This window comes from Schistocerca americana, chromosome 5 (assembly GCF_021461395.2).
Source record: "Schistocerca americana isolate TAMUIC-IGC-003095 chromosome 5, iqSchAmer2.1, whole genome shotgun sequence".
NCBI classification, from domain to species: Eukaryota; Metazoa; Arthropoda; class Insecta; order Orthoptera; family Acrididae; genus Schistocerca; species Schistocerca americana.
In genome coordinates this window covers 25278703-25306517 of record NC_060123.1, presented here as the reverse complement: position 1 = coordinate 25306517, position 27815 = coordinate 25278703, and positions in this window count along the sequence as shown.

Below are 27815 nucleotides of genomic sequence, written 5' to 3'. Positions count from 1 at the left end.
ATTTTTACCCTCCACGCTGCCCTCCAGTACTAAATTGGTGATCCCTTGATGCCTCATAACATGTCCTACCAACCGATTCCTTCTTCTAGTCAAGTTGTGCCACAAACTTCTCTTCTCCCCAATCCTATTCAATACCTCCTCATTAGTTACGTGATCTACCCACCTTATCTTCAGCATTCTTCTGTAGCACCACATTTCGAAAGCTTCTATTCTCTTCTTGTCCAAACTATTTATCATCCATGTTTCACTTCCATATATGGCTACACTCCATACAAATACTTTCAGAAACCACTTCCTGACACTTAAATCTATACTCGATGTTAACAAATTTCTCCTCTTCAGAAACGCTTTCCTTGCCATTGCCAGTCTACATTTTATATCCTCTCTATTTCGACCATAATCACTTATTTTTCTCCCCAAATAGAAAAACTCCTTTACTGCTCTAAGTGTCTCATGTCCTAATCTAATTCCCTCAGCATCACCCGACTTAATTCGACTAAATTCCATTACACTCGTTTTCCTTTCGTTGATGTTCATCTTATACCCTCCTTTCAAGACACTGTCTATTCCGTTCAACTGCTCTTCCAAGTCCTTTGCTGTCTCTGACAGAATTATAATGTCATCGGCGAACCTCAAAGTTTTTATTTCTTCTCCATGGATTTTAATACCTACTCCGAACTTTTCTTTTGTTTCCTTTACTGCTTGCTATAGCAATCACTTTAATCATCATCTGCCGACTATCGAGCTCGTTTCTGTCCATATTTGTAGCTATCAACACGCAGAATGTTTGTGGAAAGTGCACTCTTTTACGCACAAATGTCTAGATTATATATGCTGAATTTATGCCAATTGAACGGTTCCGACTCTTCTGTGCCATTGACAGATATAAAATTCAGAAAAAAAATTAAAAAATGTGTGGTGTCACCGCAAGGCACTACACTTGCGAGGTTGTATTCTTCAAATCGGCCGCGGTCCGTCAGTACACAACGGACCCGCGAGTCGCCACTCGGCTGGTCTTACGAGACAAGCTGGCGCACTGGCCAGTTCTACAGCCGACTTTAATAGGAATGGTTCACTTGTTATAGCTTCAGAGATCACATTTGCCGAGACGCTAGTTAGCATAGCCTTCAGCTACGTCAGTAGCTACGACCTAGCCAGACACCACATACAGTTTATGCACTGATAATCTGTGTGTGTGTGAAGCGATCAGAATTGTAAAGAAGTATTCGCAGTTCAGTCTATAACTGCACTTACAAATATTATTGTACAAAGTCAAGATCGACGTGCACCGCTGATGCTGAATTAAAGCTAAGAATTTAATTGTATTCCTGTCTACTAATTTTCTAATCACCTACGATGTTCCAGATACATCCCGTCAAGTGTAGTTCATTGATCCTCACGTCAGCCTACGTGACCAACACGTGCAATTAATGGCCACACCTCGTGATCACACTAAGAGTCAAATTGCGTGACTCAGACGGGTCACCCTTTTTCCATGAGGCCCATAGTTCCGCCTCATACGTAAGAAACCACAAAGTTACATTTAAACGCAAACAGTTACAGAATTATTAAAAGTACGAGATAAGGAGGAAAAAGAAGGCAGTTTCAAACAGATCGTATAATTCAGTTCGACAACGCCAAACTTCGTTGATTCAGCAAGAAAGATAAATCCCTAATTTTTTTTTCTGTTCATTGGATTCAAGCCGTGTCTGTTCAGCCATCACTGTACCATAATGTCAGGTATGAAGTGCGAACGTAAAGGCAGCGTGAAACCCAGTTCACGAGAAGAGAAAATCTCTGACACGGTCGGGAATCGAACCCGGGCCCCTTCGCTTTACACCCACCGCGGCATTAGACTTCACGATGATAGTGTGAAATTTAGAAGTGAAAGTGGTTAGGCATCGCTTCCTTCAATGTTCTTCTACTCTAATAACTGCAGTCCGGTTGCGGTACATACTTTATTAATGGAACATATTCCACTCCATTGTTTCGCGGAGGACACTGTCATATTTACCTCTAGCGAAAATAAACTTACACAGCTAAAGAAGAGGTACCTCCTGCCGGAGGTTCGAGTCCACCTTCGGGCACGGGTGTGTGTGTGTGTGTGTGTGTGTGTGTGTGTGTGTGTGTGTGTGTGTGTGTGTGTGTGTGCTGTTCTTAGCATAAGTTAGTTTAAGTTAGTTTAAATAGTATGTAAGTCTAGGGACCGATGACCTCTGCGTTTTGGTCCTTTAGGAGTTCACACACATTTGCACATTTTTTTTAACTAAGGAAGAACTTAATACAACGAGTTTGAAAGAAGGTTCGAGAATCGACTATAATAAGACTCAAATAACGTACAATGAACTCAGTGAAAAGAAAATTGGCCGTGTTAGCCATGAAATCACAGACGTACTTGAAGATATATTGAGGTTGAAGACAATGGCTGGGTGGCCAGCCAAAGTAATGCTAAGTAGAATAAAGAACTTTCCAAACGATTAGTTCCGTAGGAGCAACATTTATGCATATAGGTACAGAACTTGATTTAGTTTTTTCGTGCTTTCCCTAAATCGGCTTATGGAAATGCCGGGGTTGTTTCTTAAAATGATAAGGCCGACTTCCTTCCGCATCCTTCCCTAATCGGATGGGACCGATGACCTCGGTATTTGGTGTCCTCCCCCAAATCATCCAACCAACAAACTGGAGTTAAGCTCTGCCAAACTGCGGTTCAGTAGCTTTGGTAGACTGTATAAATGGTGCAGTGAAGTCGTAGGATTACCACTGGTACTGGCAGAATAGATAGGTAAAGAAACATAAATAAATGTGCAAGAGAGCCAGTAACGACTTCTCTTTTTAAAAAAAAATTAGAAACGCACATCATTCAGTGTTAGTCCATTGTGTATTTTACATTCTTACAGAATATAAATTGCACTTTAGATGTAAGAGAACTTAACTGATCGTTTAACTTCTGCGCTTTTATGTAACAAAGGAAATTACTTTTGATGCAAGTACAGTGTACACGCAGACATAAAGATTATGTATGTAATTATTATTCAGTACTCTTTAGAAAGTTCTTTATCGTGTTCAAAAACAAGAGTTTCCTGTTATTATTGATAAATATGGGAGCTTTTTACAAATAACAGAAACATGTTTTAAATAAGTTCGTTGAAGCACTGTTTGATATAACTTGTTTCGCACGTTTTTTCTCGCCGTTTTGTTGAGGAAACTGCGTTTTCTAGCACTATATGATAAATCTGTATTATTTTCGTTAATTTTACTACTACATCCCTCTATTTCACATTACAAATCAATAATTTTCGAATAAAACTTGAATTAAATAGTGACAATTTCAATTTTGCTGTAAATACTCTTTCAGTTTTAAGTTATAGACAGGAGAATGTTTATGTAGAACAAAAATATTCCAAGGTTACCAAGCCTTTTATATATCCTCGGTCAGTTCCTAACGGTTCACTGCTTCCGGTTTTCCGGGGAATCTAGTAAGACAACGATAACACACGCAAAGAAAGCGATCGCTATGAGGTTACGCGGGTACGGCCTTAAAAGATAAAAAAATAGAGTAGTCTACGCTTACTTACGAGTTACGATAGTGTGCGGTAGTCTACGATAGTTTTACAACTCTAGCTGAAACGTTCATCTGCAGAGGATGTCAAATGGCTGCTAATGTTCCTTCTGCTGATAATAATGACGACCACGACTATGATGACGAATATTACAGGATCAGTAACGATACTCATTGTCGTATGCAGAACTTACGTATTATCGGCAAGCGACCTGGAGACAGAACTGTAAGTTCTCTCATCGTACACTAGAGCTGTTTACGTTTTTAATCGGTATTACTTATGCGTACTCGGAGTAAGAGCTCCATGGGTAATCGATCGTTCATGTTACTCCAGGCACCTCTTTTGTGGTGCACTCGTAAACGTGAAGCCAGTGCATGTATAACGTCGCTCTCCAGTCAGGAAGTAGACAGTGGTTGCCTAATTCTTCTTACGGAATGATGGCATTCAGCTGATGCATATCAAGGAAATTACATGTCGTGACTGCATCCTCCCTTATAAAGAAACCCACACATACATAGCTATAGGAGAGAGAGAGAGAGAACTAAAAAAATATTAAGTTGCGACTCTTAGTCTTAGATTGGAAATCATCATACGGAGCCCTATAAATTCAAAAACAAAACTTTACATGTTAACAGTCTCGACCATTGTTTCACAGCCTTGTTCATACTTGTTTTTGTAATGGATAGTCGTCTTATACTTTAATTAGTGAACACTCCTAGCCCGATCCTTTAAAGAATCGAAGCACTATGTATAAAACGCCTGATTTCTTTACACGTGAGTGAATGTTGATCATTTGACGCTAAGATTGTAAACGTGAACATGTTTAAATATGGTTTAAAATTAAGGCTAGAGTTTTGTTGGAAATCGCTAAGTGTTCTCATTTTCAAATACTCGATGAGTGCAAACTATGTGATCAAAATAATACGGACAGCTATTAGTCGACATTGGAAATGGAAATGATTGTTTGGCGTCATTGGCCGCGAGTCCCCTTACGGGGCAGGTCCGGCCATCTTGGTGCAGGTCTTATTACATTCGACCCCACATTGGGCGACCTGCGCTCCGGTTGAGGATGAAATGATGATGATGATAACACAACACCCAGCCGGGAATCGAACCCTGGTCCCTTAGGACGACAGTCCGCCACGCTGAGCATTAAGCTATTGCGGCGGACAGTGGACATTAATACGGTGCGTGTCCTTCTTTTGCTTTTTATGACGGCTTGAACTGTGCTGGGAACACTTTCAGTGAGGTGTCAGGACATATGACAGCCCATTCTTCCTCAAGAGCCCAAACCAGAGAAGGCAGGGTTGGACGCTGGTGTCTGTTAAGAAGTCGATGTTGTAATTTATCCCAAAGGTGTTCCATTACGTTCAGGTTGGGATTCTAGACAGGCCAGTCCATTTCGGGATTGTTATTATAGACAAAGTATTGCCTCACTGTTGCTGGTTTATGACATGGTGCATTGCCATGTTGGATACAATAAACCATCGTCTCTGAACAGTTCCTCTACAGCACCCAGTACACAGTGTTGTAAAATTTGTTCGTATCCTTATCCTTCCAAAACTTGCATTTTCTAACCACGAAAACCATCCCCAAACCATAACACCATCTCCTCCGTACTTCGCTGTCGATACAACTCGTAACGGCAGGCAACGTTCCCCAGGAGGCTATCACTCATTTTCAGTCACCCACATTTAGCTTGCTCGTTTCTTTTAACTTCTGCTTCTACACTGATAAGCCAAAACGCTATGACCACTGCCTACCACGACATTGCCGCCTAGCGCCGTTGAGGTCACGTGACGCGGTGACAAAAGTATGTAAGCGGAGCTGACACGGACGGGGAATCACCCAAGCGAAGATATGGGATACAAGTGAGGAAATCCAGTGAGATAAGCGACTTTGAAAATTGCAGATTGTTACTAAGCAGAGCCTGTGAGAGAGTATCTCGAAAATGGAGAAGCTGGTCGAATGTTCACTTGCTACTGACGTGAGCATTTGCCGTATGACGTAGAAAGACAGTGAAACTACCACTAGGCACCAGAGGGTTGGACATCGACGCCAATTGGCAGAAAGTGGGGTTCGGAATCTTATCTGCTCTGTAAAGTAGGATAGTGGTGATTTATGGCATCTTTGCCCAAAGAGCACAATGACGGTGCACGCATAAGTGTTTCGGGGCACCCCGTTCATCGTACATTGTTGGACATGGAGCTCTGCAGCAGACCACCGCTATGTGTTGACATGTAGACCCAACGACATCGTGAATTATCGATGTGAACGGCGGCTCGAAACGTGCAGCATTCCACGGGCGCAGGCTGGTGGGATCAGTGTTATGCCATGGGAGACATTCTCTTGCGCTTGCATAGGACCTGTGGTGGTAATCGAAGACACGCAGACGGCTACGAACCACCAGCATCTTTTCATGCTTGATGTCTTCCCCGACGTCGATGGCATCTTTCAGCAGTATAATTGTCCGTGTCTCGGAGCCACAACCGTGCTACAGCGGTTTGAGAAGAATTATAGTGAACGCACGTTGATGTCTCGGCGATCAAATTTGCCTGATGTAAATCTTATGGATTTCATCTGGGCCACTATCACGTACGTAAATCAGCGGCCCGTTATTTACGCGAATTACAAGGGTGAGTCACATTAAAACCTTTAATTTCTAATAACAAATGGCTCTGAGCACTATGGGACTTAACTTCTAAGGCCATCAGTCCCCTAGAACTTAGAACTACTTAAACATAACCAACCTAAGGACATCACACGCATCCATGCCCGAGGCAGGATTCGAACCTGCGACCGTAGTGGTCTCGGCCGGCTGTAACAAATCGAGATTTCGCGCCGTTATCCTGTAAGTTGGTAAGCGTGCTACAAACAGCGTGCAGAATGGCCTGTAGGTGGCAGCATAGTGCAGATGCACACATACCGTCGCAGTATCAGTTTAAATATGGCCGCCCCACTTGCGACTTTCACCAGGGACGAACTGCGTTCTGTTATTCTGTTTTTGTGTAGTGAAGGAGTGAAACCTATTGAAATTCATCGACGAATGAAGGTTCAGTACGGTGATGCATGTTTGTCACAGCAGCAAGTCTACGAATGGAGTAGGAAGTTCGCAAATGGTGTGACTTCAGTGGAAGATGCTCCTCGTCCAGGTCAGGCACAACGAGTTGTGACTCCATAGAACTTTGCAGCAGTTGAAGCCATAGTGGAGGAGAACCGCCGTGTGACACTGAATGACGGCAATGGGAGGAAAGTAGTTCCGTTCTGATGAAGAGGTATGCCACGAGGTGCATGAGTGGTTGCACGGACTACCAAAAGAATTTTTTTCTAAACCAATTCATGCACTTTGTAAGCAATGGAGGACTTGCATTGAGCATGGGGGAGAATATGTTGAAAAGTGGCACAGCTTTGTACAACTTCTGCACAATAAACAATATTTTAAAAAATATTTAAGGTTTCCATTTGACTCACCCTCGTACATTACCTGTGCGTAGACGTGTAATTTCACATACCTCCACAAACCTACGAAAAAACTTTCGGATCGTTGATACGGAGAATCAGTGATGTAAATCGTTCAAAGTAGAGACAGACAAGCTATTAAGCAGGTGGTCATACTGTTTTGGCCGATCAGAGTACATCCACATCTACATACAAACAACACAAGCCACCTTACGGTTCGACTACTAGTCGTTTCCTCTCCTGTTCCACTCACAAATAGAGAGAAGAAAAAACGACAGTCTATGTGCCTCTGTATGAGCCCTAATTTCTCGTAACTTTTCTTCGTGGTCCTTACGCGAAATGTATGTTGGCGGCAGTGCAATCATTCTGCGGTCAGTTTCAAAGGCCGGTTCTCTAAAGTTTTCCAGTAGTGTTCCTCTAAAGGAACGTCGCTTTCCCTTCAGGGATTCGCAGTCGAGACCCCTAAGCATCTCCCATAAGACTTGCGTGGTGTTTGCCGGTAACAAATTTAGCAGCTCGCCTCTGAGCTGCTTCGATATCTTCCTTTAATCCGACCTTGTGCGAATTGCAGGCATCAACGAAAAAGGCCTTGGTGGTTATCGGTACACAGGGAGCATTACCAAAAGATCTTAGTTGCTGTTGTGTTCTCCATAAGATGCGGAACATAGCCATATATTTAAAATATCGCCGAGCTGCCTAATACTCAGGAGAAACTGAATTAAGGCCAGCCTCCAGAGAGACGCTGTAACACAAGGTCTAATTTATGCATCCGCGAAATGCGGATATAAGCCGACACACTGTTTTACCCAAGATATTATCAAATAGCATTACGATTGTGTCTAAAAGAAAAAGTCACTGCCCAGAAAATTCAAACTGTACATTCTGCAATCTGCATGGTTTCCCAGGTCCAGAATTAGACCACAGTTGAAGATAGGTCACTATCAGTGGAAGTGAACAGTGAACTGCTGCCACAAACTATCTTCATACTAGAGCAAAGCATTTGTAAAGTTCTTGTAAATAAATTATTTCAAGTTATCGATAATTTATTGTACCATCGCTTTGTTGTAGCTGTTGCCTAACGCTGTTTCGCTTTGTGACGGGGTTGCATAATTGCTGCGTGCATGCAATGCATCTCGTAACACGTACTTCTTTCAGTGTTAGTGGGATCGCTTCCTGCCACATATGTATGTTTGACAACAAGGCCATTTGGCGACTGCAACAAGGGGCACTTGAAAACCTTTGGTATTGATAAAATATCCATCTGACAGTTAAAAAGCCACTTTGTAGGGATCTACAAGAAATATCCGCCAATACGTCACGCAGTCCTAGACGCTTAGGAAGTGTCCGACTAGTCATATAATACGGAATTCAGGATATTGATCTCATTTTCTGTGTTTAATTACATAATAATAATAATAACAAACAACACAAACAAGACGAAAGCTATAAATACTTATGCTATACCAATATTGACCTACTCATTTGCAGTAGTGAAATGGAGTAACACAGACCTAGAAGCACTCGATACACTTACACGATCACAATGCCTCAAGTATAGAATACATCACATATATTCAGCAACAGAAAGATTCACATTAAGCAGAAAGGAAGGAGGAAGAGGATTTATCGACATAAAAAACCTTCATTATGGACAGGTAGACAATTTAAGAATATTCTTTCTAGAACGAGCAGAAAGTAGCGAAATACACAAAGCAATCACTCATATAAATACATCGGCAACCCCATTGCAATTTCATAACCACTTCTACAACCCTTTAGATCACATAACATCAACAGATACAAAGAAAGTAAATTGGAAAAAGAAAACACTACATGGCAAGCACCCGTATCATCTAACACAGCCACACACAGATCAAGACGCATCCAACACATGGCTAAGAAAAGGCAATATATACAGTGAGACGGAAGGATTCATGATTGCAATACAGGATCAAACAACAAACACCAGATACTACAGCAAGCATATTATTAAAGATCCCAATACCACAACAGATAAATGCAGACTTTCCAAACAACAAATAAAAACAGTAGATCACATCACAAGCGGATGTACAATGCTAGCAAATACAGAATACACCAGAATACATGACAATGTAGTAAAAGTAATACATCAACAACTTGCCATTCAACATAAGCTAACAAAGAACACGTTCACACATACAAGTTTGCACCACAAAATGTACTGGAGAGTGATGAATACAAATTATACTGGAACAGAACCATTATAACAGATAAAACAACACCACATAACAAACCTGACATCATACTCACCAATAAAAAGAAGAAATTAACACAACTAATCGAAATATCCATACCCAATACAACAAATATACAGAAGAAAACAGGAGAAAAAATTGAAAAATACATCCAACTGGCTGAGGAAGTGAAGGACATGTGGCATCAGGATAAAGTTGACATTATATCAATTATACTATCAACTACAGGAGTCATACCACACAATATCCACCAGTACCTCAATCCAATACAGCTACATCCAAACGCATATATACAACTACAGAAATCTGTAATTATTGATACATGTTCAATTACCCAAAAGTTCCTAAATGCAATGTAACATGTACCGTACAGTTAAAAGGAAGTCACGCTTGATCAAGGTCCGCGTCACTTTCCATTTTTAACCAGGCATAACGTCTGAGACAGTAAAGAGAAAAGATTAATAATAATAATAATAATACAAGGGCTATTTTTTCCAAGGTCCAGTTGGCTCCGAAACAAAAACCGCAGTCACAGTTAAATGTTGTATTTGCAATTTACAGCTACACCTTCGCACTGTTTCTTTACATGGTCGCCCCTCCAACTTAGACATTCGTCGTTATGTGGTAGCAACTTTGCAATACCCTCGTCATAGAAGGCAAGCATCTGTGTTTCCAACCAATTCTCCGTGATGGTCTGCAGCTCGATGTCTGTTCAAACATGCGGTTCTCCTAGCCAGCTTTTCACGTGAGGCAAACAGATGAAAATCTGAGGGATCCAAGTCCGGGCTGTGTGGTGGATGATCGAACACTTTCCATTGAAAACGATTCAGAAGCGTCTTTGTTGCAGCCGCAGTGTGCGGCCAAGCATTATCATGAAGAAGGATAATGCGTGAAGAAAACATTCCACTTCGCTTGTTCTGAACTGCCGTTTGTAGACGTTGATGAGTCACGCTTTATAAGATTGCAATGATGGCCGTGCCTTGTACTACGGATTCCATCAACAAAACTCCTTTTCGATCTCTGACCACAGTAGCCACACACTTTATGATTGGAGAAGGTTCGCACAGAGATACACCACGAGATCAAAAGTATCCAGACACCCCCAAAAACATATGTTTTCCCATGTTGGGTGCATTGTGCTGCCACCTACTGCCAGGTACTCCATATCAGCGAACTCAGTAGTCACTAGACATCATGAGAGACCAGAATGAGCCGCCCATGGACTTAGAATGTGGTCAGGTGCCACACGCCTGTACGCGAGATTTCTACACTCCTAAACATCCCTAGGTCAACTGTTCCCGATGTGATAGTGCACTGGAAACGTGAAGGGACACGTACAGCACGAAAGCGTACGGGCCGACCTCGTCTGTTGACTGACAGAGACCGCCGACAGTGGAAGAGGGTCCTAATGTGTAATAGGCAGACATCTATGCAGACCATCACGCAGGAATTCCAGACTGCATCAGGATCCACTGCAAGTACTATCATAGTTAGGTGGCACGAGAGAAAACTTGGATTTCATGGTCGAGCGGCTGCTCATAAGTCACAGATTGCACCGGTAAATTCCAAACGACGCCCCGCTTGGTGTAAGGAGCGTAGACACTGGACGATTGAACAGCGGAAAAACGTTGTATGGAATGATGAATCACGGTACACAATGTGGGGATCCGATGGCAGGGTTTGGGTATGGCAAATGCCCGGTGAACGTCATCTGCCAGTGTGTGTAGTGCCAACAGTAAAATTCGGAGGCACTGGTGTTATTGCGTGGTCGTGTTTACCATGTAGGGGGCTTGCACCTCTTGTTGTTTTGCGTGGCACCATCGCACCATAGGCCTGCACTGATGTTTGAAACACCACCTTAGTTCCCAGTGTTGAAGAGAAATTTGGGTATGACGATTGCATCTTTCAACACGATCGAGCACCTGTTCATAATGCACGGCCTGTGACGGAGTGGTTACACAATAGCATCTCTGCATTGGACTGGCCTGCACAGAGTCTTGACCTGAATCCTATAGATTACCTTTTGGATTTTTCGGAACGCCGACTTAGTGCCAGGCCCCTCCGACCGACATCGATACCTCTCCTTAGTGCAGCACTCCATGAAGAATGGGCTGTCATTCCCCAAGAAACCTTGCAGCACCTGACTGAACGAACGCCCGCGTGAGTGGAAGCCGTCATCAATGGTAAGTGTGGGCCAACATCATATTGAATCCCAGCATTTCCAGTGGAGGTCGTTACGAACTTGTAAGTCATTTTCAGCCAGGTGTCCGGATACATTTGATCACATAGTGTATGTGAACAGGAAGAATACAGCGCTGCGGTCGGTAGCGCCCATACAAGACAAGTGTCTGGAGCAGTTGCTAGATCGGTTACTGCAGCTAGAATGACAGGTTATCAAAATTTAAGTGAGTTTGAACGTAGTGTTATAATCGGCGCACTGGCGATGGGACACATCACCTCCGAGGTAGCATGAAGTGGGTATTTTCCCGTACGACCGTTTTACGAGTGTACCGTGATTATCGGGAAGCCGGTAAAACATCAAAACTTCGACATCGCTGTGGCCGGAAGAAGATCCTACAAGAACGGGACCAACGACGACTGAAAAGAATCGTTCAGCGTGATAGAAGTGGAACCGTTCCGCAAACTACTGCAGATTTCAATGCTGGGCTATTACCAAGTGTCAGCATGCGAACCATTCAACGAAACATCATCGATATGGGCATTCGGAGTCGAAGACCCACTGGAGTATCCTTGATGACCTCACGACACAAATCTTTACGCCTCTCCTCAGCCCATTGACATTGACTGGAAACATGTGACCCGTTCGGACGAGCCTCGTTTCACATTGTATCGAGCGGACGGCCGTGTGCGACACCCCACACGGCCAGAATTGCTACAGAGTGGCTCCAGGAACATCCTTCTGAGTTCAACCACTTCCGCTTGCCACCAAACTCTCCATACATAATCGTTATTGAACATATCTGGGATGCCTTGCAACATGCTGTTCAGAAGAGATCTCCACACCCTCGAATGCTTACGGATTTATGACAGCCTGCAGGATTCGTTGTGTCAGTTCCATCCAGCACTACTTCAGACGTTATTCGAGTCCATGCTACGTCGTGGTGCGGAACTTCTGCATGTTCGCGGGGGCCCTACACGATATTAGGCAGGCGTACCAGTTTCTTTGGCTCTTCAGTCAAAACATTTATTTCTGAATTAAAACCCTGGGAAATGTTAAAAAAAAACACCGTTACTTGGAATACTGGAGCTTAAACATTGACACACGTGGAACAAAATCTGCTAAATAACGGGTAGGATTTACTTGACGTACGCATACGAACATTCACACTGAACATCCATACAGCAAGAGGGATAGAGTTTAGAAGAATGGTGGTGATTGTTGGGATGTTTAAGGGGGACTAAACAGCTAAGGTCATCAGTCCCAGAAGAATGGTTCTATATTCTATGTATAAGTACACTGGCTCAGTGAGTAACTTGTTTTTATGGTCAATTTCTGAGGACAAATGCTCATTCCAAGAATTCGGTATAAATTCACTAATTTGACGATAAAATTATCAAACAAAAGCCGCCCCTTCCGGCGCATCGGGGCGTGTCGCTCCCGCTCTTATGACAATGTCGACTTCTGGAAAGCATTCACTCGACTCCCTCACACCCGTCGGCTTAACCCTTTCAAGCTCAGCGGAACTCGCCTGTCACCGGACAACCCGGGCGACGAGAGACGCTGCGTGGGAAGTCCGCTTGTGAAGGAATAGCAACTTTTCACCGCATGCAATTAGAGAGGAAAATCGAATTACTCAGAGTAAGATAGAAATATGAGAAGGGGTTTCTGCCACCTTTCAGTTTTTCAAACAAAAACAAAAAATCGTTGGCCTGTGTTATGATTGACAAGAGAAAATATTTACGTAGGTATTTTGTTTGCTGTTTGTACGTGTGTTGTGCACCGTTGCTGATTGACAGTACATTGCACATAATTGATACCACTCTTAATAAACGACAATGTAGTAAATGACCAAACATTGCAAATGTCGAAACTTACGCAATTTGAAGGAAAATTATCGTCGGTTTAGTTGGTAGAAACGAACCGTAAGATCTCGTATTGATAATAAATAATAATGCCTGGGAACAGCCCTGCCGACTGACGTGGGTGCGGTCAGTCCGTGTGGTGGGAAGAGGGGAAGCACGTGGTGGCTGGGGATTGCCGCCGTCCTTGGCTGGGCGGCCGGCAGACTGCGCGGCTCCGCCGAAGGCCGGCCTCCTCTAAGCTGTCGGCTGCGAGCGCCGCGCCGCGCCAGCCAGTAGTTAGTTGCCTCTCCCAGCGAGTTACGGCTTCCGGCTCGCGTAAAGCACGCTAACGGCCCCCACCGGACGCGTCTCCATAACTGCAGAGTTACGGCCTTCATTTTGTCGCTCGGCGCAGAAGCGCGTATTTTACACTGCGACACGTTACAAATGACCAATCTTACAGCTCCTTCGCCTTCGCATCTTTCAGGATTGTTACGTAAGAACGTACGACTGTATGGTATAATGAGTTATAATGTCCACATGTCTACTACAGATGAATCTGTACATCTTAATCCATCGTCTAAGATACTGCAGCTGCTGCAATGCCCTTCGTTTCCCTTTTCCTAGCCTGCCGCTGCGTTCAGTGATTCAAATACAAAACTGATATACGTGACGCGGTGTCCTCAAATATCCGTTTGGTCTTCGTACTTATGACTGCCCTAATTTCAGCCAATCATTGCCGGCCGCGGTGGCCGAGCTGTTCTAGGCGCTTCAGTCCGCAACCGCGCGACCGCTACGGTCGCAGGTTCGAATCCTGCCTCGGGCATGGATGTGTGTGATGTCCTTAGGTTAGTTAGGTTTAAGTAGTTCTCAGTTCTAGGGCACTGATAAGGTCAGTTGTTAAGTCCCATAGTGCTCAGAGCCATTTGAACCATTTTTCAGCCAATCGTTTCCGACAAATTTAAGAGAGTATCGTCCTTTACTTCCACACCGATCTCCTCTCCACCCATCCCAAAACCGGTAAATCCATCGATATGACGAATTGTTTAAGACACTGTACATCTACATCTACAGGCAAAATACGTAAGTCACCACAAGCAGCATGGCAGAGGGAAGCTTGTACCATTGCTAGTAATTCCCTTCCTGTGCCACTCGTAAATGCAGAGAGGGAAAAAGAACTATCTATATGCTACGTTACAAGCCCTTTCCAGTGTTTTTTCAATCCTTACGCGAGATGTATTGTAAGTAGGCTGTTTAGGTTTTTATGTTGGTAACGCCACGTAGTGCTCTGTATGAAAATCACTGACTGTGCTGTGTGCAGCCTGTGGCTGGTTTGTATTGTTGGAATATTCTCTATTGTAGTGTTGGGCAGTTGGCTGTTAACAGCGCGTAGCGCTGCGCAGTTGGAGGTGAGCCGCCAGCAGTGGTGGATGTGGGGAGAGAGATGGTATGGCAGAATCTTCAGAGCGGACGATCTGGAAGTGTGTCCGTCATAAAAAGGAAATTCGTAAGACTGGATGTCATGAAGTGAGATTATATATATGACTTTTGAACACTATGAAGGTAAATGCATTGTTTGTTCTCCATCAAAATTTTTCATTTGCTAACTATGTCTTCAGTAGTTGAATCTTTTACTTAGCTGGCAGTATTGGCGCTCGCTGTATCGCAGTAGTTCGAGTAACGAAGATTTTTGTGAGGTAAGTGATTCATTAAAGGTGTAGGTTATTGTTAAAAAATGGTTCAAATGGCTCCGAGCACTATGGGACTTAACATCTGAGGTCATCAGTCCCCTAGAACTTAGAACTACTTAAACCTAACTAACTTAAGGACGACACACGCATCCATGCCCGAGGTAGGATTCGAACCTGTGACCGTAGCGGTCGCGCGATTCCAGACTGAAGCGCCTACAACCGCTCGGCCATTCTGGCCGGCGGTTATTGTTACTCAGGGTCTTTCTTCTATAGGGATTATTGAAAGTCAGATTGCGTTGCGCTAAAAAAATATTGTGTGTCAGTTTAGTGTTGATCAGGATAAGTAAAGAGAGAAATGTCTCGGTACGTTCAGTTTTGCTCAGCTGTTTGAAAATCAAATAACGTAAGAGGTTTACCAGCATTGTCATTCTTAATTTTTCAAAGAGGACGTTTCAGTATGTTGGTGACAGTAGGATCATTCTTCAGTCTGTTGCAAATGACGGTTCTCTAAACTTATGCAATAGCATTTCGTGAAAACAAACTCTTCTTCCGTCTTGTGATTCCCAGTCGAGTTGACGGAACATTTCCGTAGTACTGGAGTGTTGATCGAACCTATCGGTAACAAATCTAGCAACACGCCGCTGAACTGCTTCGATGTCTTCCTTTAATTCGATCTGGTAATGATCCCAAACACCCTAGCAGTACTCAAGAATGGATCACAGAAGTATTCTATACGTCGTCCTACATCCCTTTGTTCAGCACGTTACAAATGCCGCAGTCAGAAACGTAGGCGCACATTCCGTTTCACAGTTCCTCTAGCGCTTGAGGCTAAGGCGACCCATGAAGTGCCAGCGTTTGCCAGCCGCCAGGAGCTAGGCCAGTCCCAAGGCTGAATGTATGCCGAAGGTCCTGACAGGTGCCTGCGTTGGTGGCACTCGGGGTGTTGCCGAACCGAGGGGAAGAGGGCCTTGGGGGGGGGGGGGGGGGGGAACCTTCGCTGTTTCATTCACGCACACGCCCCCCGCGATCACGACACACGAGCGCACGAAAAGAAAGGACGAAAAAGCAGTAAAGTGCTTCTCTGCTTCGGTTCACGATTAAATTTCGTACAATGGCTTTGAATCGTCCCTAGCGGTTCCACCCTTTATACCGGAGCAGAAACTGACGACGAACTTCACTCCAAATGGGTCAGATCACGTTCAGTGGTTTTGGAGCACTACAACTACATCTACATCTACATCTACATTTATACTCCGCAAGCCACCCAGCGGTGTGTGGCGGAGGGCACTTTACGTGCCACTGTCATTACCGCACTTTCCTGTTCCAGTCGCGTATGGTTCGCGGGAAGAAAGACTGCCGGAAAGCCTCCTCGGGAGGTATAAGTAGGGGGAAGCAATATATTCGATATCTCACCAAAAACGAACCCTCTGGAAACCCGGCGAGCAAGTTACGCCGCGATGCAGAGCGCCTCTCTTGCAGAGTCTGCCACTTGAGTTTGCTAAACATCACCGTAATGCTATCACACTTACCAAATAACCCTGTCACGAAACGCGCCGCTCTTCTTTGGATCTTCTCTATCTCCTCTGTCAACCCGACCTGGTGCGGATCCCACACTGATGAGCAATACTCGAGTATAGGTCGAACGAGTCTTTTGTAAGCCACCTCCTTTGTTGATGGACTACATTTTCTAAGGACTCTCCCAATGAATCTCAACCTGCCACCCACCTTACCAACAATTAATTTTATAGGATCATTCCACTTCAAATCGTTCCGCACGCATACTCCCAGATATTTTACAGAAGTAACTGCTACCAGTGTTTGTTCCGCTATCATATAATCATACAATAAAGGAACCTTCTTTCTATGTATTCGCAATACATTAAATGTACCCATTTTAAGGGTCAGTTGCCACTTCCTGCACCAAGTACCTATCCGCTGCAGATCTTCCTGCATTTCGCTGCAATTTTCTAATGCTGCAATATCCCTGAATACTACAGCATCATCCGCGAAAAGCCGCATGGAACTTCCGACACTATCTACTAGGTCATTTACACTCTTGGAAATGGAAAAAAGAACACATTGACACCGGTGTGTCACACCCACCATACTTGCTCCGGACACTGCGAGAGGGCTGTACAAGCAATGATCACACGCACGGCACAGCGGACACACCAGGAACCGCGGTGTTGGCCGTCGAATGGCGCTAGCTGCGCAGCATTTGTGCACCGCCGCCGTCAGTGTCAGCCAGTTTGCCGTGGCATACGGAGCTCCATCGCAGTCTTTAACACTGGTAGCATGCCGCGACAGCGTGGACGTGAACCGTATGTGCAGTTGACGGACTTTGAGCGAGGGCGTATAGTGGGCATGCGGGAGGCCGCGTGGACGTACCGCCGAATTGCTCAACACGTGGGGCGTGAGGTCTCCACAGTACATCGATGTTGTCGCCAGTGGTCGGCGGAAGGTGCACGTGCCCGTCGACCTGGGACCGGACCGCAGCGACGCACGGATGCACGCCAAGACCGTAGGATCCTACGCAGTGCCGTAGGGGACCGCACCGCCACTTCCCAGCAAATTAGGGACACTGTTGCTCCTGGGGTATCGGCGAGGACCATTCGCAACCGTCTCCATGAAGCTAGGCTACGGTCCCGCACACCGTTAGGCCGTCTTCCGCTCACGCCCCAACATCGTGCAGCCTGCCTCCAGTGGTGTCGCGACAGGCGTGAATGGAGGGACGAATGGAGACGTGTCGTCTTCAGCGATGAGAGTCGCTTCTGCCTTGGTGCCAAAGATGGTCGTATGCGTGTTTGGCGCCGTGCAGGTGAGCGCCACAATCAGGACTGCATACGACCGAGGCACACAGGGCCAACACCCGGCATCATGGTGTGGGGAGCGATCTCCTACACTGGCCGTACACCACTGGTGATCGTCGAGGGGACACTGAATAGTGCACGGTACATCCAAACCGTCATCGAACCCATCGTTCTACCATTCCTAGACCGGCAAGGGAACTTGCTGTTCCAACAGGACAATGCACGTCCGCATGTATCCCGTGCCACCCAAAGTGCTCTAGAAGGTGTAAGTCAACTACCCTGGCCAGCAAGATCTCCGGATCTGTCCCCCATTGAGCATGTTTGGGACTGGATGAAGCGTCGTCTCACGCGGTCTGCACGTCCAGCACGAACGCTGGTCCAACTGAGGCACCAGGTGGAAATGGCATGGCAAGCCGTTCCACAGGACTACATCCAGCATCTCTACGATCGTCTCCATGGGAGAATAGCAGCCTGCATTGCTGCGAAAGGTGGATATACACTGTACTAGTGCCGACATTGTGCATGCTCTGTTGCCTGTGTCTATGTGCCTGTGGTTCTGTCAGTGTGATCATGTGATGTATCTGACCCCAGGAATGTGTCAATAAAGTTTCCCCTTCCTGGGACAATGAATTCACGGTGTTCTTATTTCAATTTCCAGGAGTGTATATATGTTGTGAAAAGCAATGGTCCCATAACACTCCCCTGTGGCACGCCAGAGGTTGCTCTAACGTCTGTAGACGTCTCTCCATTGAGAACAACATGCTGTGTTCTGTTTGCTGAAAACTCTTCAATCCACCCACACAGCTGGTCTGATATTCCGTAGGCTCTTACTTTGTTTATCAGGCGACAGTGCGGAACTGTATCGAACGCCTTCCGGAAATCAAGGAAAATGGCTACCTGGGAGCTTGTATCTAATATTCTCTGGGTCTCATGAACAAATAAAGCGAGTTGGGTCTCACACGATCGCTGTCTCCGGAATCCATGTTGATTCCTACAAAGTAGATTCTGGGTTTCCAGAAATGACATGATACGCGAGCAAAAAACAGTGTCCTTAGGTTCGGGTCGAAACGCTCAGTGATTGGCTTCAGTGTCGAGCGTTGTCAAGAATGGCATCATACAATTCATGGCACTATGAACTGTAGTTTTCGACGGCGAAATGTGCGGCGATGAAGGCTCCAAGGGAGGAGGTGGTTTCTTTGAGGTGCTTTATGCCCCCTTCTGAGGCCTTTTCATGTAGATTCTGAGCGGCGGCGTGTCTAAGATGTTTTCCTCGGCCACCAATAAGAAAACCGCTGGTTTTCGTGGTTCTGTCCTCCAGGGCAGATGCGTCAAAAGAAGGGATGAAATGTAGCTCCATTTTGCTGTGTTTCCGGTGATGGTCGGAACTTCGCGACACGCTGGGTCTGTCTTCCAGCGAACCAGTTTCGATTAAATACAGACCTCCGATGTTCAGCTTCCACACAGGACATGGTACACACTCCGCTGACCAGCGTCCTAAGGACACCAAGCGCTGTTATGATACTTGGCAGCAAGTCAAATGTCAGCAGGTCTGCGGTAATGCTGTGTCCCAGACTGCCGTTATTCCGTTTGTAGATGAAGATGGAAATGGAAATGCCGTGTGAGCCGGCCGTTGTGGCCGAGCGGTTCTAGGCACTTCAGTCTGGAACCGCGCGACCGCTACGGTCGCAGGTTCGAATCCTGCCTCGGGCATGGATATGTGTTGTAACTTACCTGTTACTACGGGTTATTCCTTATTATTGGGAATGGAAATACTTATTGCTTATGAAATCAACGTGAGAAGAGCAGGGTCGCCACCGACTCTAACCATACAGCTAATCAAAGATTTGGTCGAGTCGGAAAATAAATTAATTTGATCACAGACCAAAAACTCACAAAAATGCATACGTTGTGATGTCGCTCGCTCATGGGGGATACGATGTAATTAGTAGTGTTCCCCGTGCACTGTTCACGTCAAGCAAACATTTAAAATAAAATAGCACATGCAAAAACACTGTGCAGAAGATCAGCTCCCAGCAACACACCTGAAAATAAGACTTAATCTAAAGCATTTGTTATAAAATACAAGGGGAGACTAATCACTGGACCTGTGCGTAAGGAAAGGCATTGGATGTGCTAACGGGAAAGCTACGAGGTGACTGGCTTAGGCGCAAAAACGTAACCTCGGAACACAAGAGAAAATTGTGGATAAAATCATTTATTCCTAAGATAAGGATGTGAGGCATGTACACGATTCCTGATAACACGTGGTTTGTGGAGAGACAATTTCAGGTATAGTGCCCAAATTCCAACAATACCACATCACACAATCATGTTAACATTATCTAAAACAAACATGCGATCGGACAGTTGCCGGTAGCCCAACAACTATAATGTTCTACCACGTGGTTGGCTCCCCACGCACGAAAGACACATAAAGCAAGGAAAATTTACGAGAAGGCAAAGCTCTAAATATTTAGAAAGGTGAAAGCTTACGCAGGCACAGCTGAGGGCAAACAGACATTCATACAGAAGCGAGTGCTCACTTCTTATCGACAACTTTGTGTGGCGCTCTTCTGGCGGATCCAACGTCTGCTACAGAAATTTGCTAAAAGAAAAATCTGCCAAAATTTTGCATTCCTTGCTGCGACAAGGCAAAGCAATCTTCCAGATTTGAAAAGCGAGACCAAAAGCTAACAGCTCTCCCCTCGTCAAGTAACAGCGCGCCACGCGGTCAGTCTAACTCACCCTTCTTCGACTGGAGCACAGCTGTGGACGCTTCCCGTACCGGCGGCAGACTGCCTCCCGCTTCTCCAGCCTCTTCCACGCTCCGCGTGGCCCGGAAAACCTAAAGATACCATTTCCGCCACCAACCTAACGCAGGTGGATTTCTCACAAGTAGCGAAAACCTCTTTGCCGACTTGACCACTACGAGAGTTGGCTATTCTGTACCACTGCTGCTGAATCTGTACGACTATCGCAGACTTTCTGCAGCAGACTACGCCAGCGTCTAGCAACGTGACACACAACCACATTCATTCAATCACACCGCTATGAGTTATGAGAAAAGATAAACAAGGAAAGAAAGAGAAACACTAGTGAAAATGGGCTACCAGACTATGAATGGTGGCTACAGGACCCTTTCAGTGTCATGTCCTTAGGTTAGTTAGGTTTAAGTAGTTCTAAGTTCCAGGGGAGTGATGACCTCAGAAGTCAAGTCCCATAGTGCTCAGAGCCACTTGAATCATTTGAATGCCATGTGGCGAGGACCTCCCATCGGGTAGACCGTTCGCCTGATGCAAATCTTTCGAGTTGAGGCTACTAAGCCAAGTTGCGTATCGATCGGGATGAAATGATGATGATAAGCAGAACACAACACCCAGTCTCTGAGCTGAGAAAATCTCCGACCCAACCGGGAATAGAACCTGGGCCGTTAGGTATGACATTCCGTCACGCTGACGACTCAGCTAACAGGGGCGGACGTAGATGAAGATATAAAAGCGGAATGATTCTTGTTGTCTACAATTCCATCGTAAAGATAACGCTGGGATAAAGGGAATTACAATGTCCCAAGAAACGATGAAGTTCTTCAGCTCCATGTGACCAAACCAAATCATATCATTAATAAACACCTCCTGAAACATATTGGTTTGAAGGTTGCTATCCTCAGTGCTCTATCCTCGAAGTCCTCAATAGCAACGAAGGGTACTCATAGCCACTCGGGCAGTTTGTTCTCAATACATGTCAGCTGATAAGAAGTAAGTTGAAGTAAGCACATGACGACCAAATTCCAATATATTCACATCCAGCTTCAAACGCAAGGACAACATTAAAGACTGTGATACTTGCCAACTAGAAACATCAATAAAATTCACAGAATGCTGTAGTATTCTCGGTTCAAAAGAGAAAACAAAAATGACAGGCAAAAGATAATAGAAATTCGTGAGCCTGTAAAAAGATCGATGCATGAAGCTTGCAACAATTCCACCATCAGACCTTAGCAAAAGAACTGGTTCTGCGTAAAATCGCTAAATGGGTCTAAGGTTTCTATCCAGACACTTACTGACCCCTTTGATGTTGCAGTAGAATATAGCAAAAGTAAAGCCGCAGTTTTAAGTTTCACATTTAGGAAATCGTTCATGCTTGAGTATTGTAGAAATTTACGGTCTTTTGACATAGCGCAGTCTCCCGTGTAGAGGACACAGTAAAAAGCATAAATGGCTTAGAAAAACAACTGAAAAGCTGAAAGCAAATGAGTCACTAGGTCCTGATGGAATCCCAGTTCGGTTTTACAAAGGGTACTCTACAGCATTGGCTCCTTACTTAGCTTGTATTTATCCTGAATCCCCCGCCCAGCGCTAAGTCCCAAGAGACTGATAAAAAGCGCAGGTGACTCCTGTTTATAAGAAGGGTAAAAAATGGACCCGAAAAATTACAGGCCAGTATCGCTGGCATTGGTCTGCTGCAGAATTCCTGAAGTTGCTTTCAGTTCGAATGTAAAGAAATTTCTTCAGAGCGCGGTGCTTGTGTTCACGAATCAGCACGATTTTAGAAAGCATCGCTCGTGCGAAACTCAATTTGCCCTTTTCTTCATACGATATATCGTGAACTCTGGATGAAGGAAACAGACAGATTCCATATTTCTGAATTTCTGGAAAGCATTTGTCACGGAACCCGTTACAGGTTGTTAACGAAGGTAAGAGTACATGGAGTAGGTTTCGAAGTATATGAGGAGCTCTAAGACTTCTTAGGTACTCTTTGTAAAGAAACACACGGCCATTTGACTATTTTATTGTTTATTTAAGTACAACACAGGTTCTGATCTTTTAGCCACGCGTGGTAGCCGATCTGTCTCAGGCGCCTTGCCGTGGTTCGCGCGGCTCCCCCCGTCGGAGGCTCGAGTCCTCCCTCAGGCGTGTGTGTGTGTGTGTGTGTGTGTGTGTGTGTGTGTGTGTGTGTGTGTGTGTGTGTGTGTGTGTGTGTGTATTGTCCTTAGCGTAAGCTAGGTTAAGTAGTGTGTAAGCTTAGGGGCCGATCACCTCAGCAGTTTGGTCCCATTGGAACGTACCACAAATTTCCAGATTTTCGACCTTTTATACTACTTTCAAGTACTTGATTTTATGTCTTTGACATATGTCGCAGGACACTTAAAACATTGTTAAGCTCGAAGCTGGACATAAGTAAAAAAAATATTGGCTTCACACGAAATGCCAGAAGTAAAATCAACGTCTTGTAACATATCAGTAAATAATCATGGGAACACGTCATATTTAGTAAAAACAGGCTTCTTAAGTAGTTGACCCCAGTATGTTGTTCTCTACGGCGAGTGCTGATCAGAGAAAAGGGTATCTCAGGACTGCCACAGGAAAGTATGATAGGACCCCTTTTTCTTTCTATACATGTAAGTGATATGGCCGACAGGGTGAACAGCAAGCTGTCGTTGCTTGCCGATGATGCTGTGTTATATAGGAATATTGCGGCGTTGAGTGACTGTAGGAGGATACTATGATTTAGAAAAAAATTTTAGTTGGTGTAATTTATCGCAGGTAGCTATAAATGTGGAAAAATGTAAGGTAATACAGAAGAGCAGGAAAAGTAAATCTATAATATTCAAATGCAGCATTGGTAATGTGCTACTTGACACAGCGACATCAATCAAATATCTAGGCGGATCGCTACAAAGCAATATGAAACTGGAATGAGCATTCAACGTTTGTAGTAGGGAAGGTGAATGAAGGAATTAGTTTTGCTGGAGGAATTTTGGAAAAGTGTAGTTCATCTGAGTAGGACATTGCATATAGGGCACTAGTGCGACCCACTGTTGAGTACTGTTATAATGTTTGTGATCCTTACCAGGCCAGATTAGAGAAAGACATCGAAGCATTTCAGAGGCGGCGTGCTAGATTTGTTACCGGTAGATTCGAACAACACGCAAGTATTACTGAGAGGCTTGAGGAATTGAAATGGGAAAAACTGGAGGGAAGGCAACATTCTTTTCGAGCAGGACTATTGAGAAAATTTAGATAAATGGCATTTGAGGCTGACAGCAGAACGATTCCACTTTCGCCAACATACATTTCGAGTAAGGGCCACGTAAATGAGATTAGAGGAATCAGCGTTCGTGCAGAGGCATGCAGTCCTTTTCCCTCGCGCTGTTTGCGAGTGGAACAGGGAAGGAAATGACTAGTAATGGTAATGGTTACCCTTCATCACTCACTATACGGTGGCTTGCGAAGTATGTATGTAGGTGTAGATATAGATGTAGGCCGCCATAGCTTGCTGGTCGGATCCACAAGATAGACTGCTAGTTCCGTTTCACTGGGTCTCGCAGCAGAGCACCAAAGTTTATCTTCCTACAGAGAGACTCCCGATCGGACCATGATTTAGGGCCCAGTTCAGTCGATAATGTCGTTACAGAACATGGCTGAGGAAGAGAGGGGAAAGTTAGATACAGATGATGAAAGTAATGAAACTTTTCAAGTGTCAATACGGCCGAATGAAGAACGCATTCCTAGCTGGGTGGCTGGATAACCCCCGTGGTGTACATGCCAGCAACATCCTACGTCCCTTTCTTTTTTCTCTCCCTCACGTCCGCGCGTCACAGCACGATGGAATGCAGACCGGACGCTGTCCGGTTGGCGAGAATTTGGCTGCGGGCCCGCGAGCATGCCAGCGACGCGGCCGGATGTGTAGGCGTGGGCGGCGTCGGGCGGTGATGGATGCGGCGCGTGACGGGCATCTCGCGCCCGCCGCCCGCCGGCCGCTTCCTTCCTCTTAAGCCGCGTGCGACCGCCTGCCACCTACGCGCCGCCGTACACCGGTTGCTAGGCAACCGCTCGGTCTCTCAGCGGACAGCTGCGGACCGCCTCTCGCGCAAAAGGCAGCGCACGTGGAGCGCTCAACTATCGCAAGCAACGCGAGAATATTATGAGGAAAGAAGGAAGGAAGGTAAGATCTCAGCTCCTCTTCGACGGCTTCGACGTAAGGGGTTAAAATGGTTCAAATGGCTCTGAGCACTATGGGAATTAATATCTATGGTCATCAGTCCCCTAGAACTTAGAACTACTTAAACCTAACTAGCCTAAGGACATCACACTACACCCAGTCATCACGAGGCAGAGAAAATCCCTGACCCCGCCGTAAGGGGTTACTAGGTCAGGGTGGTCAGGAAGGAAATAGGAATCGGCCAGTGACATTAACAAAGAAACTGTAAAGACTTCGCGACACAGTGGGTCGCACTAGCTGCTAATGGGTGATGACAAGTACGAGACGTTTATGAAGACCAAGACTGTAGCTTATGTACAAACTTGCCTAATCATATCGTAATGAAACCGATATATTTTGTGAGAAAATTTAGACGAACTCTTCTTTCATAAGAACATAACCTTCGGTGATGAAATTTTGGTGAGAAATATTACTATTCTTCTTACTGGAACTTTTTAATTATTACACTGAAATTCGAAATACACATTAATGATCAAAAATAGCTGGAGAGGAGTATGTGATGAGGTAGTGGCCTCTAGATGTCATGACAGACGGACAAAGCAGTACAAAAAGAGACCGGGAGAACTGTGTTGCCAGTAGAGAAACAGTAACAACAGGTTGGGTAGATCAGTAAAGTTCAGTGACTTCGAACGTGGACTACACTCTGGATGCCACATGAGTAAACAATCCCTTAGAAACATTTGCACACTTCTAAAGCTGCCCAAATTGACAGGTGATGATTTGACTGTGACGTGGAAACGAAAGGAGCAATCAAAGCCGAACAAGAGCAGGAAGATCTCAAGTACTGAAGGTCAGGGATCGTAGAGCATTGGATAGGCTGGTTGTAGACAACCGTACGCAGTCACCGGAGGAATCACTCGTGAGATCCAAACTATTACTACTAGTCCAGCTTGGAAGAAGGCTGTATATAGGGAGCTTCAAAGGATGCGTTACATTGGTCGAGATTCTCTTCATAAACCGTTTCTGTAGTCAATATTAAGAAACGCTTGAGGTGGGGCGAAGAGCGACGCACTGGACAGCGGATGGCAGGAAACGACTGGTCTGGAGCGTTGTGGCAATCTGATGGAAAGGGATGGATTTGGGAATTTGGTCATGTGTAGTGTCATCAGTGAAGTACGGATTAGATATTGTAACGGTACAGGGGTGTTATTTCATGGTTACCGTGTGGTCTTCCAACTGTGCTCAAGAAAATGTTAAATGTGGAAGGATAAGGATATAAGGATATTTTACAGCATTGTGTACTGTGTATACTGGAGGAATACCTCGGAGATGATGATCTACATCTACATCTATACTCCGCGAGCCACCTTACGGTGTGTGGCGGAGGGTACTTATTGTACCACTATCTGATCCCCCCTTCCCTGTTCCATTCACGAATTGTGCGTGGGAAGAACGACTGCTTGTAAGTCTCCGTATTTGCTCTAATTTCTCGGATCTTTTCGTTGTGATCATTACGCGAGATATATGTGGGCGGTAGTAATATGTTGCCCATCTCTTCCCGGAATGTGCTCTCTCGTAATTTCGATAATAAACCTCTCCGTATTGCGTAACGCCTTTCTTGAAGTGTCCGCCACTGGAGCTTGTTCAGCATCTCCGTAACGCTCTCGCGCTGACTAAATGTCCCCATGACGAATCGCGCTGCTTTTCGCTGGATCATGTCTATCTCTTCTATTAATCCAACCTGGTAAGGGTCCCATACTGATGAGCAATACTCAAGAATCGGACGAACAAGCGTTTTGTAAGCTACTTCTTTCGTCGATGAGTCACATTTTCTTAGAATTCTTCCTATGGATCTCAACCTGGCGCCTGCTTTTCCCACTATTTGTTTTATGTGATCATTCCACTTCAGATCGCTCCGGATAGTAACTCCTAAGTATTTTACGGTCGTTACCGCTTCCAATGATTTACCACCTATGGCATAATCGTACTGGAATGGATTTCTGCCCCTATGTATGCGCATTATATTACATTTATCTACGTTTAGGGAAAGCTGCCAGCTGTCGCACCATGCATTAATCCTCTGCAGGTCCTCCTGGAGTACGTACGAGTCTTCTGATGTTGCTACTTTCTTGTAGACAACCGTGTCATCTGCAAATAGCCTCACGGAGCTACCGATGTTGTCAACTAAGTCATTTATGTATATTGTAAACAATAAAGGTCCTATCACGCTTCCCTGCGGCACTCCCGAAATTACCTCTACATCTGCAGATTTTGAACCGTTAAGAATGACATGTTGTGTTCTTTCTTCTAGGAAATCCTGAATCCAACCACAAACCTGGTCCGATATTCCGTAAGCTCGTATTTTTTTCACTAAACGTAAGTGCGGAACCGTATCAAATGCCTTCCTGAAGTCCAGGAATACGGCATCAATCTGCTCGCCAGTGTCTACGGCACTGTGAATTTCTTGGGCAAATAGGGCGAGCTGAGTTTCACATGATCTCTGTTTGCGGAATCCATGTTGGTTATGATGAAGGAGATTTGTATTATCTAAGAACGTCATAATACGAGAACACAAAACATGTTCCATTATTCTACAACAGATTGACGTAAGCGAAATAGGCCTATAATTATTCGCATCTGATTTATGACCCTTCTTGAAAATGGGAACGACCTGCGCTTTCTTCCAGTCGCTAGGTACTTTACGTTCTTCCAGCGATCTACGATAAATTGCTGATAGAAAGGGGGCAAGTTCTTTAGCATAATCACTGTAGAATCTTAAGGGTATCTCGTCTGGTCCGGATGCTTTTCCGCTACTAAGTGATAGCAGTTGTTTTTCAATTCCGATATCGTTTATTTCAATATTTTCCATTTTGGCGTCCGTGCGACGGCTGAAGTCAGGGACCGTGTTACGATTTTCCGCAGTGAAACAGTTTCGGAACACTGAATTCAGTATTTCTGCCTTTCTTCGGTCGTCCTCTGTTTCGGTGCCATCGTGGTCAACGAGTGACTGAATAGGGGATTTAGATCCGCTTACCGATTTTACATATGACCAAAACTTTTTAGGGTTCTTGTTTAGATTGTTTGCCAATGTTT